This window comes from Choloepus didactylus, chromosome 1, assembly GCF_015220235.1.
Source record: "Choloepus didactylus isolate mChoDid1 chromosome 1, mChoDid1.pri, whole genome shotgun sequence".
In the NCBI taxonomy this organism is placed as follows: Eukaryota; Metazoa; Chordata; class Mammalia; order Pilosa; family Megalonychidae; genus Choloepus; species Choloepus didactylus.
Window position 1 is genome coordinate 158,887,956 of NC_051307.1, and position 16,052 is coordinate 158,904,007.

Consider the following 16,052-nt stretch of genomic DNA (forward strand, 5'->3'; position numbering starts at 1 on the left):
TCTTCCTTATTATTCCTGCTCATGAGGTCAAGGTCATTAAGTTCTCAATCATTCAGATGAAAAAACTGAAAGGCATAACAGTGGAGTGATTAGTTCCAATGGGGCTACCAGAGGATACAGGCAGAAAGGAAAAATGGAGGGCCCTTGCTGTGGGCAATGCCATGGGCCTGGCTGCTTCTCTTTGGCCCAGGGAAATGGAACAGCTTCTTCTGACACTCTTACCTGCAGAGGCCCAATCTTTCCTCATATTTTACAAAGGCTGAGCTCCAGAGAGCAAAGCATCTGAGTTCCTTTATTCTGCCTTAACAGTAAAGACCAATTATTCTGTATACCCCAAACTCCAGGGATTAATATTCTAGTGGGGACTCAATAAATACATCTTGATTGAATTGGATTCAGTTTGAGGAAGGAGATGGAGCAAAGGAAGAGGAATCAGTATTCATTAATAACTTCATATTTCAAGGCATTAAAATATATTACTTTCTCATCCACACAACAAACTTGCAAAGCAATTAGTATTGTGCTCGTATTGCAGAAGAGAAGTGATTTCCATTTTCACCTGCAGTTGGGAACAGGCAGAGTGGAGGGGGTCAAACAAAACACACTGCCTCTAGAAAGAACTTACTTTGGTATGATTGGTTAGGTTTACACCCATGCCCGTTCTGCAGAGGTCACTTCTGCCTTTCACTGATTTGCAGAGGCTGCCTCCATTGCTGGAATCTAGGTCCCAGTTGATATAATTACCTCCATCCAGGGAAAAGGCTCATGGTGAGGGACCATTCTCCTGCCCTGCTGAGCATGGCCCTGCTCATGATGACTTGGGTTATCTAGGATAAGGGCCATGATTAATGACAGTTCAGATCATGAAAGTTCTACTGGACTTTCTCAGTCAACTGAGAACTCACTTCTTCCAGAGTAAGATAATCATGGACCATTCAGGATATAAATGCATGAGATTCAATGGCTGAAAATCAGGCAAGAAACACTGGAGAACTTTGAATAGTAGATTAGGTGGGAAGTGGGGACCCATTAGGTTATAGCTCCCATCTTTTGGACTGGCACCATCTAGATATTTTTAGGAAGAAAAGTTGTTCCTCCAGATTTCCAGCTAAGGAGTAGGTTAATGTTCTAATTTGGGTTAGACATGCTGAACAAAAGTGTGTGTATATGTCTGGGATGATGGGACACACATCAGCATGTTCTCAGGAGGCGGTGGCTCACAGAATGCTCGACTGTGGAGGGTGATTTGCTGAATTTGAGTTTGTTCAATGTGATTGCAGCTGGCACAACATTTTAGTTTTCACTTCCTTTGTTCCCCACAATGGGTCACACCAAGACCCACCTTGTCTTCCCAGAGTTCTTGAGTCTGTTATTCTTGTTTGAATGCATCAGAGAGTGGTGGCCATTAGTACTAAGTCTGGGACAGGGCTGTGCATGCAGCTCAGGAGTCACCAAAAGCCTCCTTTTAGGCTTCTGTTCCCATCCTCCCTTCATCTCTTTTTATGGAAATATGGAAGACATTCCTGGAGGTATAGAAATCAAGGTGAGTTCCTGTTTCAGTTGCATCCCTGCAAATCAGGGGACCACTGTTTGAGGCCAAAGAGGATGAGCTCTCACTGTGAATGAGCAATCCCAGAAGCCAACAGACAGCCTCATGGTATGTGGGAAGCAATAAAGCCTTATCCCTAGAGGCTCACCCTGGAAGCTCAAGGATTTGTTCTACAGATGGGACACCAAATATGGTATATTTAGATGATATAGGGGAGGGTTATCCTTGGGAAGCCCTGAAAGTCAAATCCTGAGTTGGATGGTACAAAGTTCAAATGTTGCAGCCAAAGTTCCAACCACCTTCTTGACAGTTTTCTCCTTCGAAGGATGGGGATATAACTTTAATAGCTCATGCAATTGCTGGCATATTTTCCTGTATTCCACCTCTTCATAAAAATTGTTTTAGCCATACCCAGTCTTAGGAGCAGTATATTTACACCCAATTCCTTTTACAGAATTCTATAGGATTCATTCATTCATTCATTTCACAAACACTGATTAAGTACCTACTATCTGTGCCTGCTGAAGGTTGAAAATGAGTTAACACAGTTTTTCCAGGTTTCAGGATTATATGCTCTGTCCCAGGACCTAAGACTATATTCAAAAAATAAAACAGGAATAAACTTAAGGATATCTCAACCCTAAAATTCTTTAGGACTTCATAACAATGTAGAACATGCCAAATTATAAACATAATTAACCTTCTCTTGCTTTTCTTTATTTTTTTCCATTCATTAGTCACTTGAAAAATCCATGCCCATTTTAATTTTTGTAAAATTGGAGGCCAGATATTTTAGGAAGTGTCTGTCTTTTACAGAGCCCTACCTAAATCATAGGTAGATGGCCTGCAAGTAGTCCATACCTCACAAATTTCTGAACACAAATACATCCTGATTTTCTTCGTCCTGGCCATTTTGAGCCACAGCAAAACTATAATAAACTGAAGACATCAACTGGTGGTTGGAGCACGGAGCAGTAGTAGCTCTAGCACAACAGTTTTAATTTAATATCTCTTCCCTACTTTCTCCCCCTTCTTATCCCACCTGGAGATTGTGCACACAGTGAATCCACTCTTTTCTCTGTCTCTCGCTGCAATCACTATTTTGTTAGTAAGTTACTTAGCTGGTATGCTTGTTTTTGCATATCCTGATATTCAATATCAGGAAATACTTTTCTCACATATAGACCAACATCTGCTTCAACAGCCTCCCTCATTTTTTTTGTAAGAAAGCATCTACCTCAATTTCTCATGATCTTCCTCACTAATTTTTTCTTTCAATCTTCTTTGGGCTACATGGAAACCAAAAGTCTTCTCTTTATTATAATAGTTATATACAAGAATATTTCTGGCGATATAATAGACACAGGAATTTTTTTAATTCCCTAACATTTTCTTAAGAAACATCCAGGTTTTTTTAGAGAACATTTTAAATTGATAACCAATTTATTATGTCTATTGAAATCTGTTTCCTTAAAATTCACCTTCACTACTTTATTACCTCATTACCCCATGTAACATTATATATTCCCCCAGGAGGTCTCATAATTCTGTACTTTCAAAATTGAAAACAACTTTCTTATAATCAAGAAAATGCCTTGATATAGTCAAAGTGTGGTGTGTGTGTGTGTGTGTGTGTGCGCGTGCCCTCTCAGAGAATGCCAGTCTAAAATGGACCCCATCACTGAGACCCAGAGACTCATGGTATCTCCCAGGACCTCCCATTTTCCTGAGCCTCTGATACTCCCACATTCAATCATCACAACCTTCAGTCACACCTGATTGACCCTCCTCATACGATGCTTGATGATAATGAAGACTAAGGCAATGTTATGCTCTTTTTCTTTGTAGGACATACTAAGCATTTTTTTAAAGGGCACTAAACCAGAATGCCACACGAGCTCTGCCTTTGTAACTCCCAAGACTTAAGTCATGTGCCCACCTTTTCTACAAACACTCTCTGGTTCCTACAGATGGGAGTCATCTTCCCCTTTCCGTGACCCTATTGCATGTGAATTTGTGCTCCTAGCATTCACTATGCACTCCTTCGTTGATAGGTCATTGTGCGCAAGTCTGTCTTTCCCACCAGACTGTAAAGTCCATGAAGGCAGAGGCCATATCTTATGATCACCTCCTGAACCTACACATCTAGTGTTCAATTCATGCTGAACTGTGGTTTGTTGAAGGTTTGAATCTGTTTAAATATTTTTATATGTAACTTCCCATGCATTTTGTACTATTAACTATTTCTCACAGCTCATAGCCAAGCCATGGCAGAGCATGATCCTAAAAAGGCAATCATCCCTAAGCTATGGAGGCTGTGATGAGCTAAATCAAATAATTATGTCTAAGAAGACTCAATTGAAAAGGCAAAATGAGAGGAGAAATCTGTAGGATAAAGAAACCAGTGAATATATAGACAAACTCAAGAGCAAGGACCAGACCAATAGAGAGAGATTTTGTCTCAAGTTAGAAGTTTGTTTTATTTTGTTTGTTTCCCCTGGCAAAGCTATCCAAATATGAAAAGGTCTTTAGAGTAGAAGAAGCCTGGGTTTGAATCCCTGCTTGGGCACTTACTACCTGTGTGAACTTGAGCAATTCTCCTTAACTTCCCTCAGCCTCAGTTTTCCTGTCTGTGAAATGAAAATACTAATTACTTCCCAAGGCTATTTTGAAGATTAAATTAAATGAGACGATGTTTATTCAATGACAAGCATAGTGCCTGGCTCATATTGATGCTCAAGAAGTGGTAGCCCTGGTTGCCTCATGTGTGACAAAGACGGCTCAGAGATTCTTCAGAGAAGATGGATACAGGCTGCATTGTAAAGCACTGCCAGAAGTGCTTCCTTTCTATGAGGTGATTTAGACATGAATTTTATCAGAACTATTTCTGGGGCATGGCACTAGATTTGCATTTTTATTTAGAACCTGGAAGATTTTTTTTCCAGGAATATCTTCAGGGTTCTAAGGTTTAATGGTAAGTCAATGATAACATCTGCAGGTGTTATACACCTCAAGTTAGGATTGTGATAGAATAACATCCCATCTAGTCACTCATTTAACTAAAATTACCTAAGGATCTGATGGAGTGAGAGTCTCTGCTAGTCACTGGGGGGCAGGCAGATGGGGTGAACCAGATCAGGCACTGCCCTAAGGAGCCCATTGTCTAGGTGGAACATAAAGAGAATGCAGTCTCCTTGCATTAAGTGCTGGAAATGATTGTACCAGCCATTCAGAACACACATACAAACCTGCTTCTGGAAATAGTCATCTACTGTAAATTATGTGGTTCCCAGGGAAGCAACTGTCATAGATTACACCTTTGTAGTCAGTTTAGATTTGGTGTATAATAAAACATCCCCAAACTTAGTGGTTTAAAACAGCAACCATTTACGTAGTTCATCACTTTGTAGGTTGGCATTTTAGTCTGGGCTCAGCTAGGTGGTTCTTCTGATCTCAGCTGGGCTCACTGACACCACTGATGGCTCCCGAGGTGGCTCTGCTTCTTGTAGCTGTCCAGTTGTCTACTGTGGTGACAGGGATGATTGGGCCACATGTGTCTCATTACCCCATAGGTTAGCCCAAACTTGTTCACAAAATGGTAGCAGGACTCGGGGTGTGGTTGGGGGGGAGGGACTGTGCATAGCCTCTGTTGATGAAATAAAGGATCAAGGCCAGTTCAGGTTCAAGGGATGGGGAATAGACTCCACCCCTTTACAGAAGGAGCTACAAAGTCACAGGGAGAACTGAAATATCATGGCCACTTTTGAAATCTACCATGACCTCCCTGGCCCATGAGGGCATGTGCCCAGTTTGGACCAGTCATTGTCCCTCACTATTCAATCTCCATCCTCACTTTCTTGTTTCAGGGATGGACATCTGGTAACAAGGTTTAGTCAGATATCTTGCCCAGACCTTTTCCCTTTGGGGGTCAGAAATCCCAAGTATCAGTTTCTCACTTGTGGGAAAATGTGAGACTGGAACCTGGAAAAAAAGTGAACTCAACGTGTACAAAGAAGAAGAGGCAAAACAAGGAGATTTCTCAGGGTATTCTAATCCTGTGGTTCAATTCCTAGAGATCCAGAGTACCCCTGCTTTTTCTACATATACCCAGCCTTTGAATCAGCTGCCTTTCTGAGCCAAGCTAACTTCTGCCACTTGCACCAAGAGTGTTCTGCTAACATGGGGTTCAGGATCTCTAAGGAGGCAAAGACCATGTCTAGCTATGGGCAGACAGGGACAGCCATGTGGAAAAGGAGAGTGAGCCAGGCATGGAAGAGTGAGGTTGTACCTTTTGCACAGGTGGAGGTTTCCAGGAATATAGAACAAAAGCAAATAAACAGAAATGAGTAAAGGGTATGCCATGTTGGAAGCATGTAAGCTACTTTCCCAAAGCCCAAGCTTTAGAGGAGGAGAAGAGGAAAATGAGACTGGAAAAGCAGTTGGGTCCAATTTTGAAGAGTCTTAATGATACAATAAGGAATTTCAACTTTATTTTACAGACAGAGGGAGATTTTGAGCAGGGAATGTCATGGTCAAAGAAGAGTTTGGGGAAAAGCAATCTGGTGACAATTGGCATGAAGGAATTGAAGCAAAGCGCCTGAATTGGGAGATAAAGCCTGGGACCATGGGGCCTTAAAGTGGGGCTGAAGAAAGGGCCCAGGAAGGACCAAGAGGCATGCAAGAACCAAAGGGAAGAAAAGGCCAGGGCTTAGAAGCAAACGGAACATGCCGACCCTCAAAGACTAGACGAATAGCAGGAGAAGCTTGCCGATGACTGGAAAGTCAAGTGTTTGTACTAGAAAGGCAAAGTTAATGATGGCAGAAGAATTTATAATGGAGGAAGCTTTGGAAGAGTTTGGGGCCAGAGATAGGTATTAGGGGTGAGTCAACAAATACTAGGTGAGGGCCTTCTATCTGTTCCACTGCGGAAAATGCCAGGAACGTCATAATGCACATGACTGTCTCATGGACTTAGATTCTAATGGTTGAAGCACTGGGAATCAAAAAGTCTACAATGAAGACCTCTATCCTCTCACATGGCCACAACATATGGGGAGGAATGCTGGTTTGATTCCTATATATATGACTGAGAAAGAGAGCTAGGACCTAAGGCAGCCTTAGACTAAGCCCCAGCCTCCTGCCCACAAACCTGGGCACTTTCCACTGGTTAATGTCTTCTCCTCGTCTGATTCTCCCTTTCCTTCCACCTCCACTGTGCAGTTCATTTGTGGCTGCTGTTTTCTTCACAACTGTAAGAAATTCAACATTTGTATTTGTCCACCCAGTAACCATATTCAAATCACTACCAGAAGACCAACTTACAAAAATCATTCTACTACTTTCAACCAGACCAATGACAGCAGTGTGAAAAAAATCCTTTGGCAAGGATAGAAAAACACAATTCACCAAGATTTAGAACCGAATACCTGCCTCTTAGCAAGATTCTCATCAGCACTCCCAATTTGGGAATGGAGCTGATCCCTAGAGCAACTGGAAGCCATCTGGGCGATGTCAGCCCCAGGGGGCTGGAGGCAGGTGGGGGACCAAACGCCACATGGGCCAGGCAGAAATGGAATTCTTGACTTTAATGTTCCCTTTTCCTGCCTATTTTCATCTTTATAGAACAGCTCCTTCCCTGTCCTTCCCAATTCCTCATTTTCTTTTCTTTTTTCCTTTCTTTAAATGCAGTCTAATCCCAAGTGTGAACTGATGTAGTTTGTGTGTTAGGGGGAAAAAAATCTCTCTTTTTCTGCCTTTTTTTTTTTTTCCTTCTTCTTCCCCTGGCCCAGTTCATTATTTTTCTTTCTTGTCACTCAGTGTGATAGGTTGAACAGAAGTGCACAGATGAGCACTGAAAACGGTGTCACAAGGCCTTAATCTAGTCTTTAATGCCTGACTTCAGAGATGTCATTTATCTTCTAACTGCAGCAGGCATCCACCAACTTTATCTCTAATAATATATTGATGGATTAAAAGGGTCGGGCAGGAGACCGGGCTGGAAAAATTGCTTATTGACATCAAAATACAGTGCCCTCAACCTGATAAACATGGAGGGCTCGTGTATCTCCCAGAATAGTTGGCGTAGCTATAATTTTTTTTCTAACATGTTTCCTCCAGGTTCATGGGGTGGTCCAGTAAAATAAACAAATACTAAACATTATTTCTATGCTGACATGGCCGAGAAACACACGAGATATTTTAGGAACACATTTTTAATGTCAGATTTATAAATATACCTCCCTTATTTATGACACGTTATAGAATATTCTATGACAACTTCAAACAGGCACCTATAGTCTTCGCAGCATTCAAATTTTCTCTATGCAGTTTGCTGGAGCAAATCTCCCGGTAGCACCTGATTATGCTTTTGGACCGCCAGGAACGCCAGGCTATTTCAGCAGAGAGATGAGGCCAGTAATCTCGGAATGTAAATGAAGAGAGCCTCTGGAAGGTTTCCTTTGTTTATTGTTCTCCTCATTTCATTGTTTGGTTGGCGGCAGCATGTTTCAGATCTTGGTCCCCTTCCACCTCATAGGCTGTGTCTACATAAGTCAGTTTTAGAATAAAACAAAAAATAATTGTAGACTTCTAACTCCTATGTAGTGAGTAGTTCCTAAATTGGCTCTTTTCAAAATTACCTGTTGTTGGACTGAATTTTGCCTTTTTTTTTTTTTTTTTCTTAACCTTATGAGTAAGTTTACAGCTGAAGATACTCTCCCGGGAATTACTAGGTTTTTAAACAATTTTATAAGCATCAATATTGTTGACTTTCACCTGATTTTCAAAGTGAAAGCGCCATCTTCAGTTCAACTTCCTTTGTTTGGAAAGCAAGCTCTAAAAATACCTTCTCAGAACTGTATTAAGAAGAGGGAGAGGATGCTACTTTAGCATTTTTTATCACTTCATAATTTGATAATTTTTTTTCTGAGTACAAAGGTAATATGAAGATTTTCTGGCAGAATTTTGCTTCTATAGGGATTTGCAGAATAGACACATTATTCCAACATTTTGGGAATTTCACAGGAAATGTCCTGACATTGTGTTCTTGCTGACAACAAAGAATTTTTTATTCAGAACAGACACAAGTGAGAATCCTGAATGTCAAGTGTTCAGAGCCTAGAGGAGCCTATGGAGGAAAACTCTCCATCGTCAGCTCCTGAACGTCCAAGCAGACCCCCAGTCCAGCTGACTGTTGTCTGTTGACCTACAGCTGCGCTGCCCTGGGCAAGGTGTTAAACGTCTCTTGTACCAGTTTCCCGATCTGCAGAATGGAGATAATATTGTAGCTATTTCAAAGGAAAGTCGGGAGGATTAAATGCATTAATACCTCAAAGTGCTTAGAAAAGGACCTAGTACACAGCAAATGGTCAGTAAATCTTGCCAATTACCATTATCACCATTTTAAAAATTATTATTGGGCTTTTACTGTCATACCAAAGGACACCTTGAGATATGGCCAAGGAAGGTGGGTGTCCACTAATGTGACACATGGTGGAGGAGAAGGAGAAAAAGGAAAATTCTGAGACTCAGGAGGATGCCAAAACAAAAACAACCCAAAAGCTAGCAAAAATCCTAACAAAGTCATTTGCTATAGGATGGCAAAGCTAAGATAAACAGATGAAAAGAGAAGAAAGTAAGCATTAATATGCTGCACTTTCAAAACCAGGCATCAGGGTCCCTTGACCCCCTCCTATAAAGTTTCCTAGTCAAATAAGGGAAAACAAGGGAAAGAGAGTTGGTGCATAAAACTCTGTACTAAAGTGAGGGTCTTTAGCGTGAAAGATTCTGGAACAAGTTGAGAAAAAAATAAATTTGGGAGGTAGAATGGAGTCCATCCCAGGATGACCTGTTAATCCGCCTTGAATGCTTTGGGACAGACCCTATTTCTAAGAAATGCCTTCTGTACTGAGAGTGCTGCAATTAGCACAGAGAGGTTGGTGACATGGACAGCATTCAAAATGCAGAATATAAAAGCTAAGAATCCAAAACTAATCACTTAAAGGCTCCTCTACATGGAAACATTCAAGGGAAGATTAAGGATCAGGGTGACTGAAGTACAAAAGCTGAATTGGGAGCAAAAATAATAACAGACACAATTTACAGGGCACTGACCATTGACCAGGATCGAGTCCAGTTCTCTGTTACTCTGAAACCATGCTCTGAATTCCAACATTTCCATTCTAGGCCGCATTCCGACTCTGACTTCAGGAAGCAAGGGGAAGACAGTGAAGTTCCCAAGGTTCTGAGCTGGTTGCTTTCATCGCAAGGGGGGAGGGATCTTTAAGTTTTATGTGCCTTCCATGTGGCCTTTTATATATGTATGTCCATCCAGGGAGATGAACCTGGACTGACAGCCCTGACCTTAAAACCTCTAATCTAGAATTTGCTCCTTCCACCTCTGTCTTCAACTACCCCGAGGATAAAGAAATCATCAATTCTTAGTGTTGTCACTCAGTGGGGTCAACCTAAGTTAAGACAATAAATAGAGGGAGGGCCCATGACCTAGAAACCCTATTAAAACATTAAAACTTCCATCCACCCTTGTGATTCACCATTTACATAAACTTCACAACTTACTCCAACAATTTAACTTACATAACGTCTTTCTAGTCAGTGAAATCAAACAAAAAAGCAAGAAAAGATAAATACAAATTCAAGTTGATCCCATTGTGGGGTGTTGTTGGTATGGACGAAAGAGAAGCCAGCCATGTGGGTTAAAGCTGCAGCCGGGTGCCAAGTGTTTCCATACACTGATTTTCACATTTAATCCTTACTGCAACTTTTAAGACAGGCATTGCTATGAGGAAACTAAAGCTCAACAAGGATGAGTAACTTCCCCAATGTCGCACAACAAGTAAACAGCAACACCAAAATTCAAACTCAGGCCTGTGTGACTGCTAAATCTGATGCTCCTAAGCACTTGTTGCATTGCCTCGTGTTGTAATGGTGGGTGACATGTATCTATACATTTGGGTGCAAGGAGACCATGGGAAAGGAGAAAATGTCATCATTCCTGCTTAACTCTGTTTACAGAAAAAAAGCACAAAGATAGGGGGTAAAATCAAGATTCGAGATCACCTCTTTGACTTCATTCTTGACCTCTTGTAAAACTCAGTTCTCTTTAACAGGATTTTCCTTGAATATAGAATATTTCTTTCTTTTAAATTCAAATATGCTGCCTGGAGGCCCTGATGATAATGGAATTTTGGTTTGATAATGAGACGATCTTGTCACCATTTTTCGATGCCTTAGCATCTGCTCCTGGGTACTGAACTCTAACTGTAACTCTAGGTGCCGCTTTCTTCTGCAGGCTCAGCAGTGTCACTGATGATAGCTCAATTATTGGAGGGTATAAATCTCTCTGGAAAATCGATCTCTTCCTACCTGATTGCATGAGTGGCCCCTTCATTGGTGCACAAAGCACATGAGAGGGCTGGTGTGAGTGGCAGCAGGATGGACAGCGGGCCACAACTGTAAGGGAAGGATCAGTTAGTGCAGAAAGAGAGGGTGGTGAAAGGGCATCAGGCTACAGAGGAGAAGCCTGCAACAAATGCTGGGTGGACTAAACCAGACTCTCATTGAAGTAGGACGGATCAGGTCAAACATCTGGGAGCTGTATGTCAAAATACAGCATAATGAGGTTAAAAGGTCAATGTTGAGACTTCTGGATTAGGAGGGCAAACAAAATGAATAAAAGCTAGTGAAGACTAGCAAAACAACAAGGCATGTATTCACCCACAGTAAATAAATAAGAAAGGGATCTACCCTAATGCAGTAATGTCAAAACTGCTGAACAAAGAAACAAAAAATTCTGGAGAGCAACAAAAAGGCAAAGCACAGCTGGGCACCCTTGTGAGTTCTTTAGAGCACCCAGTGGGGCTCCTTACCCTCTGTGGGAGAGCTGGTGGTGGCTCCTCATCTTTCAGCAGTCATCTAACTTCTGTCTTGGGAGATCCATTCTGCAGCACCTAGCCACTGCAATCTCCTCACCCAGTGACTTGCACTCGTAGGGGCATCTGACAAAATTGTCAGTACAGACTAATTTCCACAGTGTCCACTTGACCCAAGTGAATTAGACTGCCCAGAGAGTGAAGATGACTTCTGGCTCCTCCTAGAACCCCCACACAGCTCCAACCTGCCATCTTCTCAGATTCTTCTCACCTGCTGCCTAGGAAGGCACAGGGGCACTTCAGCAAGTCTCTCTCCAACTGGGGAATGAGATTCCAGTGTCACTTGGTGCCTCCCCCCATCATCTGGCTTTGAAGGGCAAGGGAGCACACCCCACTAGACTGATGACTCATGCCCCCATGATTTCCTGCTCCTCGTCACATTCTTATTGTATAGCCAAGCTCCTGGGTATCTCTGGTAGAGAAAAGCCAGTTACCCTATCCTCTAATAAGCCCCAGTTGCTGGGGGATCTCTTTAGAATGTGGAGTACTCAATACCTTTTTGTCCTCAGATTTCATCCTTTACTTACTATTTCAGGGCAAGCACAAGCCCCAGTGAACATCCTATTACATACACATTTACTTTGCACTATAGAATGCTTTAACAGGAACAGCACGCAATTTTTTTTAATATAAACTAGAATATGTATTTAAGTAAATTAATAAGACTACTAAGGTGAGAATATAAGAAATTTGAAAAAGACAATATGAAACAGATATTAAGAGACACAGAAAGTAAAATGAGAAAGTTCAAATATACTGGGAGGAAAAGATGTGGGGTGAGGAGGGAGAATGGGGGGGGCAGGTAATAATAAAGAAAATGGCTAAGAATTTGTCAGGAATTGGTGAAAGATAAGACTTTTCATATTAAGGCATTGCAATGAACCAAGAACAAGGTAAATAAAAATATAACCACACCAGGCACATCTTAGTGAAATTGTAGAAAACTCTGAACTAAAAGAATATCTGAAAGCAACCAGTGAGAAAAAACAGGTTACCTGTAAAGGAAAAGCTATATGTCTTAACGAACTGCTCATTAGTAACAATAAAGATCAATGGAATACTATTTTCAATGTGCTGAGGAAAAACAACAACAACAACATTAACTTAGAATTCTTTGCCCAGCCAAACTATCATTCAAAGTAAAGGGAACATTACATTTTCAAACAAAGAAAAATATAGGAAAGTTTACCACTCCCTCCTAAATCCTCACTAAAGAAATTATTAAAGGATATTCCTAAATAAAGATATACTGACAAAAATAAAAGATATATGCAATTAAGCCACACTGAGAAAATAAAAAAAAGATGCATTTACAAGGCTATTAATTGCAACACTATTTGGAAGGGTAAAAGACTGGAAGCAACCCAAATGTCCATCAATAGGGAACTGGTTGCATAAACTATGGTACCTCCATGCAATGGAGTGCTGTGCATTCATACAAAGGAAAGGAGAATATCTCACTATGATACTATGAAGAAGTCTCCAAGACACATTGTTAATTAAAAAGAAAGCGAGGTGGGGAAAAGTCTTTGTAGTGGCTACTATTTACTTAAGAGGGGGATATAAATATATATTTGCCAACATTTAAAAGGCAAGGAAAAATAAATCATAATTTTATTTGAATAGGTTACCTATAGCAAAATGGGAATTGAGTAGAGGACAAGGATAGAAGCTGGACTTCTTTGAATGTAATTTGTTTGCAAATTTAACTTTGGAACCATTGTAAATATTTTACATAATTATAAGACAAAATTAAAGAAATAAAGCAATCCCTAAGAATCAAAAGGTTTTGGCATAATGATTCAGGAAGGAGTTATTCCAAATAACTTTAAAGCAAGAAATTTGACTCTATATCTCTACAAGGATATAGCCTAAGAACTTAAAAAACTGGAAAAAAGTATATGCATTTGGTTTTCAATAATCATGTTGTTGGTAATATTGCTGATATTGCTGATATGAAATAGCTTTGTAGTATTACAGGATAAATCAAATGACTGTGCCAGTATTGTTGAGAACTGAGATTTTCCAGCATGGTTTAAGGGGAACACAAATGTAAAATCAGTGAAGTAAAAATCTTATAAGCTTATAAAAAAAAAAACTTGAATTTGAATAGGAAATCATGATGTATTTTGTCTTTAAAAATAACATATATTTCCTAGCTCAGAGCATTGAAAAAACTTTAAAATAATGACCAATGCAGTAGCAATAAACACCACCAGTACCTAGTTTATGGTTTCTAAAAACCATTTTCCACCAAAAGGAACCAAGGTTCCTTAGAGACATGTTTGATTTTAGGTGTGGGACAGGAAATATACTAGAATGAGGACATGCTGTTGGAAAAATGGTGCCAATAGACTTTCTGAACATAGGGTTGCCAGAACCTGCAATTTGTTAAAAAAAAAACACAGTATTTGTGAAGCACTAAAGTGAAGTGCAATAAAATGAGGTATTCCTGTCTTAATTTATAGGAAAATCAGAAAACAGTGAAACATGCAGCCAAAGGGATGCAGTGGTCATGTCCAGACTATGGGAAATTCTGTGGGACAAATTACCCCTTTTACAAGAAGAAAAGGAAAAAAATATAAGGAAAAAATGGGCTGAGAACCTATAGATCAAAACAGACTTAACATATAGATTTTACCTAAAAAAAAAAAATTAAGCAATCTTCATAAGAAAGAAAGTTACAAAAATAATCAACCAAGTAACAATGCATGAACTTCATCTGAATTCAATTCACTCTAACAATTACAATTATATGACAATCTGAGAAATGTGATCACTGATTAGATAATTGGATGATATCAAATTATTTTAAATGCTTAGATGTGATCATGGCTTTGTAGTTACATTCAAAATGAGTTTTTATATTCTAGAGCTAGATAATGAAATATTACAGATGAAATGATATGACAAGGTTTTCATCAAAGATATCTGATCATGGGTGGTGGTATAGATAGAACCATGTATTAACAATGGGTGGTAGGTAAATCAGGTTCATTATACTATTCTTTCTACATTTGTAATATGCTTAAAATTTCTGCAAAACTTGTTAAAAATTAAAGAAAAGTTAATGTAGACAGTCTCTGATGCCTGAAGTCCAGCCAATAGCAGAGTTCACTTCTTTCCTTGTCACATGCCACCAATTGAAGAAATATCCGTACCACTTGCTTTGATAAGCCAGTGGGTGATGAGAGCAGCAGATATTTTGATTGACAACTTCATTATCTGACAAATTATAAAATTGCAGTTTGGGGGAAAATTATCATGGGGCTGTAGCTGGGGGATTGAGCTCTATAAGTGACCTTCCAACAGAAACCTGAATATTTATTTCTTTATAGGCATTGTTCTCAAAGAATGGATGATCCAGAACTATGAAAGGAACACCCAGAGGACAAGATGGCCAAAGTCATCATTATAGTATTATATCCTTTTATATTAAATCTAATACATGTCCTCTTCCTGAGAGGGAAAAAATTATTTTCTATGTGCATTTTACTATTTTTCTCACTTCACCACATGTCATTGAAAACTCTGTTAAGAACTGGCTAGTGGAAACCACTAGTGCAGCCCAAGAGGAAGCTAAGCATTATGGGTAAGAGTGGAACTTTTCCAACAGACAAGACAAGGTTTGCATTTCCTCTTATGAATATAAAGTAAGAGTATACTACATAGTCTCTCTCTGATAGCATGTTGTTTGGGTAGTTAAATGAGTTAATCTATTTAAAGCACTTAGAAAATGATGCCTGGCACATCGTAAACATTTAATATATATTATATTTTTTAATACATAAAATATCCAGATGACTGGATGGTTTAAATTCAGTCTGTAGGGTCTAAATAAATGGAATATTTTTGTATTCTGGATCAGTTAGGGGAGAGTTTTGCCCCCCAGGGGACATTTGGAAAAGAATTTTTTATCATGACTGATGGGGGTTACTACTGGCAGGTAGGTAGGTAGAGCCCAGGGATGCTGCTAAACATCCTACAGTGCACAGAATAATAGCTCTCCCTCTCCCACCATCAAATAATTATGTGGCCCAAAATGTCAGTAGTGCCAAGATTGAGAAATCCATTTGCATTAGGAAAATACTTTTTCCAGGGTAAATACATGACTCTTCATGTTCGTTTTCTGTTAATTGCTTTATTTATTTCTCTCTCACTAGAGGTACAAAATACTATTTTATGTATACACTGAAACATACAATAAATATGCTGTCTACATTAGCATATTAGTTATTTTTAGAACCAGAACAAAGCTATCGTGCAGAGAAGTGTTTAAGGGGATGAGCTCCACAGTCGATTTGGATTCAATTCAAACATATTGAATTTCAGTCTTGCTATTTACTAGCTGTGTTACCACAGACTAGCGAGTCAGTTCTCTACCTGTTAAAAAGAAGAAAACAATATGTTCCTAACATAGGATTATTGTATTAAGTGAAATAATCCATGTAAATCACCCAATACCATTTCTGACAAGAAGTAAATACTCAGTAAATATTATTATTATCAACAGAGAATTTTAAATGTAGGTTAAATGAAGACAATAACGGGTA

General features: G+C 39.6%; 1 pseudogene; it reads left to right on the top strand.

Annotated features, from left to right (window-relative positions):
* Nucleotides 1-15,418: 15,418 nt before the first annotated feature.
* Nucleotides 15,419-16,052, top strand: part of LOC119526223 — a 63,293-nt pseudogene continuing 62,659 nt past the window's right edge.